Source organism: Cryptomeria japonica, chromosome 7 (assembly GCF_030272615.1).
Source record: "Cryptomeria japonica chromosome 7, Sugi_1.0, whole genome shotgun sequence".
Lineage (NCBI taxonomy): Eukaryota > Viridiplantae > Streptophyta > Pinopsida > Cupressales > Cupressaceae > Cryptomeria > Cryptomeria japonica.
Genome location: NC_081411.1, coordinates 858533733 through 858538582, shown reverse-complemented (window position 1 = coordinate 858538582; position 4850 = coordinate 858533733).

Here is a 4850-nt window from a genome sequence, read left to right as displayed (position 1 = left end):
TTGGTAGAATTCTCAAGTGTTTTGTCCTTGATGATAATGGTAGAGACATAATTGTCCATTGAAATGTGATTGACAATTGAATCATAGTTATAGGATGCTCTAGTATAGTTTGTTTGCTCATCTGTGGCTTTAGCTTTTCCCTTGTCATGTTTTGGGAATGGTTCTTTAAACATTTCATGTTCTTGACTAGATGAGTGTCCCTCGATCTCAATGTCTCCTCTATCAATAAGATCTTGTATAATGTTCTTCAGTTGATGACAATTTCTTGTTTTATGGCCCTTGCTTTTATGAAATTCACAATATTCATCATCATTCCACCAATTTGGTTTGACCTTTGGCTCATATGGAGGCAGATTTGGAATTGTTATTATTTTATTTTCCACTAGCTTTTTGAAAACTGACTCAAGTGGTTCTCCCAATGGGGTGTACTTCCTTTGTGATTTGGAAGTTGTTCGTGCATTCACTTGATTGTTTGTAGAGCTTGATCCCAAAAAAATGATTTTGGGTTGTATTGTATTGGCATCCACAACAACATCATTGACTGTGTTCTTGTTTTTATTCTAGAATCTTGGCTTGTCTTTTCCTTTATAGTCCTCTTTGTTTTCTTTGAATATCTAAATTACTCCTTGCTCAATTAGGACCTTCTTTATTGCTAAACCTTTTTCAATGACGTCCTTGAAGGTGGACAAACAAGCTTTTCTCAAGTCATAACCAATGTCTTTGTTAACATTCTGAGTGAACATCTCTACCATTTGTTTTTGTGGAATTTCACAAGAGCATCTATTGGCTAGATTTCTCCATCTTTGTAAAAATGATGAAAAAGATTCCCCATCCTTTTGTTTGGTGTTGCACAAAGTAGTGACTGATATGTATGTCTCTATTTTGTATGAGAAATGTTGGATAAATGCCTCTGCTAAATCACCCCATGACTTAATTCCAGGTGGCAGTTGGGAGAACCATTCCATAGCTCGATCACCTAAGCTCTGTGGGAATAATCTCATCAAATATGTCTCTTCTGCTGCTACCTCAATGCAAGCTGTGAAAAAATGTCTTATATGTGCCTTAGGATCCCCTTTTCCTCTGTACTTATCAAACTTAGGTGTTACAAAGTGTGTACGAAATGGAGGCATTGGAATGCTTTTGTCAAATGGATAGGGACATATGTCTCTCATTGTGTAAGTTGGCTTCAGTGTATTTATGTCCTCCATTTTCTTTTGTAAGTCCTTGATTTGTTGTTCCAAATTATTATTAGGTGGAGACCGACTTCTTGGACCATACCCCATGCCTGAACCATCGGGTGGAGGAGGAGAATGTTGCATATATGGATGATATTGATCATACACATGTTCATACGGAGGAGGTCTATAGTGATGTTGCGTATATGGACCACTTGGTATAGAGTCACGGTGAGGAATGGAATATCCGCTTTGTCCATGTATGCCATACTCTACAGGAATGTCATGAGTTTGTTCTAGTGTGTTGCCCCCAAATTTGACACGGAGTTTCCTTGTGTCCAAATTTTGAACATGCCTTTGAATATCCAATTGCTTTGGTGGTTGATCCTTAGCATTGGTATGTGATTGAGTATATTTTTCTGCATAAGACTTCCATAATGGTCCGCGAAGGTGAGTATCATATGCTTGACCATGTGTGTATGGGACCTCTGGTTTTTGAAACAAAGATGATGGTGATTCAGGCACAAGATGTGGTCCTCTATTACCTCCACTATTAGGCCTCCTTTGATCCATGTTGAGGTGAGGTTGTTGCAAAGGTCGATTTTCCATTATTTGAGACGTGTCAAAATCATGAGGGATCTTGGCTCCACTTTGTGCCATCACTTGTAAGAAGTATTGTCTATCTCTCCTCATTATTTCCTCAACCAATCGATTGAAATGGGGATCCATAATGGAGTCTTCCACTTCTGCTGAATGTACAGAAATGTTGTTTGTATTGTCATTGTATGTATCATTGTTGTTTGTAGTGTCCATGTTCTCAACATTTGGAATGTTTCTATAGGCGTCCATGTCAAGTAATGTGGTATAATCAGAATTGAAAAAGACATCATTATCATACTCATAGGCACTCATGTTTGTGGATTCTTGAGCCTCTTTAGCTTCTCTCCTAGATTTTTGGGAACGGGTTTCAACCATGAACTAGGTATTGACCAAGATGTTTGAGAATAGAGGAAAATGGAAAGAGTACAGAAGACCAAGAGTTGGATGGAATGTAAATGAATCTGAGGTGTACTTGTAATGTCCAAAGTGTAAGACCAAGTATATATGTAGTAGAGCAGGTGTGACTTCCAAAGAGATGATAGTTTCTCTTGATGAGGTAAGTTGACCTTGACTCTAAGTAAGACCAAATGAGACCCAAAGGTGATAGACCTTGATGAGGGACCACTTAGCAAAATGTTGTTGTATGTAGTGTGTTGACAAAGTAAGATGAGGACAAGCAAGTGACCTTTTGAATCAAGTTTAGACAAATGTGAATGTAATGCAAGGTGTAAAGCAATGATGAACTTTGCGAGACCCAAATACAGGTTGAATTATAGATGAAAACCTGAAGAGATAGCTTAGGAAGCTCAAGAATTCTGAAACTGATTGCTCTTATTTGTTGGACTGTAATTTTTTCCAATTTGTGAAGTTGTATTGTTGTGACCAAATCTGAAATTTTGACTGTATTTCTGTGACAAGAGGACACAATGTGGATGAAGACTCAATGTTTGCAAGTGTTTAGACTAAAAAATGACTCAAAGAAAAGTGTTTTGTTTGATGTAAAATTGTTTTGCATACACTTTAAGACACAAAAGACACAATGTTTTGAGGTTTGATCTTGAATGTTTGATTGTTCAAAACAAGACAAGCACAATTCTTATGGCTCGCCAGGACAATACTTGTTGATCCCAAATGGGGTTTCCCCCGAGGCTACACTATTCATAGCGGATACTTAGATGCTTGACCCCACTGGCTCCACCCTCGACACTCACTTCTCGAGGCAGCCAAGCATCAGTCCCCATGAAAACTCCCCGTGGCAAACTTTGTATCTCGACTAAGAACTGTATGTGTGTGGGTCGCTCCAAAGGTCCGACCTTCTGACCCAACAACTAGAAGGATTTTGGCTTCTAAAACAAAAAGGTGTTAGTAAGGGCACCCGCTTGTGTGGCCATACATGTGGCACTTTCAGCTCTATAAATACAGAAGGCTCCCAGCCAATAGGGGTTACGCCCTACAACTTATCAAATAAATTTGATCAAACAAGTTTATGGGGAGACATAGTGTCGGTATGAACTAATCAGCACACGTTATCCATAGTTTTCACCATGAATACAATTGTTTATAGTGGTTCAGAAGAGGTGGGTTTTCCTCGCTACCACTTGGGTCGTTCTCTCCTCACTAGTAGTCCTAATGACCACACGAGGAGACAGGCCCTCTAAAGATGAAACAAAAAGAGCCTACTGCCCAAGACACAAAGGACATTGGTTCAATTTTAGTGCACCAATTGAAGTGTTTTCTAATCTATGAAAACAAGGCACACAATAAAAGATCAAAAACCCTTGCCAAGGTCCCGCAACAAAGATTTTCATTTGTAGTTTGAATTGTTATTGTGAAGAAATCTTTAGAGTCACGAAATAGTTCAAAGAGGCTTGATTTTGATGACCCCAAAAACTTTAGGATGTTCTAGAGTCATGTAGTAGTCACTTGCGGACATTTTGGGATTCATACTTAGTTATTTGGCATGTATATTTTGTATATATCTTGAGATGACATATTTCACATTTTGTAAGACTTCAATGTTTGATTTGACATTTATGCCATTTTTGTATATGGACATACACAATTATTGTATATTTTGATATATAAAAGATGATATTTGATCTAATTTGTTCCCCATGTGTGCATGTCGTCCTACTATGAAACTTTAATTTTGAATGTATAATTAGTTTAGAATGGTTAATCTATGAACAATAGCATATTGTGGTATTCCATCTAAATTCTAAGTGTTAAATTTGGTTGCCTTGGGCATCTTCACCAAATCTTATGACTATTTTTGTATCATTATTACTCATAACATATAAACATCTCGGCAATTAATTTTTTTGACCATTTTTGTATTGTTATTTGACATCTTGAACATATAAACACATTGTCAATAGGATTTTCCTAAGATTTAGTTTATGTTAGATGTAATGAGAATAGTTAATTATGCAACAAACTTTTAAATGTGAGTGAGATCTTATACCCACAAACACATTATCGTGTTCTACCTCCTTTATTCTTTGTAAACTTTCATTATGTAATCAAACTCATTAGTTACTAAGGCTGCGATTAAATAGACTACTTAGTAAGTCTATGATCACCCTCAAGTTTGCAGAAGCAACATGTCACCCAAGAGAGCTGGAGCACAACTATGATTACATCAGTGCTTAATATAGACTTGTTAGTCTTTGTCTTCTCCTTCATCCTCATTTTATTTTAAATTCATTTATTATTTAGAGTCACATCCATTACATTTTGCATTGGTAAGAACTTAAGGTTGTGGCATAAAGAAATGGATGTAGGAACCTCATAAATATGTGAGTTCTCTTCAATACTAATCTCTCTAGCATCTTCAGAGTTGCACAATGAAATTAATCATAAATATTGTCACTAATCATATAAAAGGAGAAGTTGGTAACCTATAAAAGTTCAAGGGGACTAGAATGACATTAAAAAATACTATCGACAATGCGGTTATACGTGAATGAATAAGAGAAATCACGTGATGGAAATTTAAGGTTGGGTACGAAAGTCCAAAGGAAATTTCATCTTAATGGGAGCACATAACAACACATTGCTCACTTCGAAGGAACT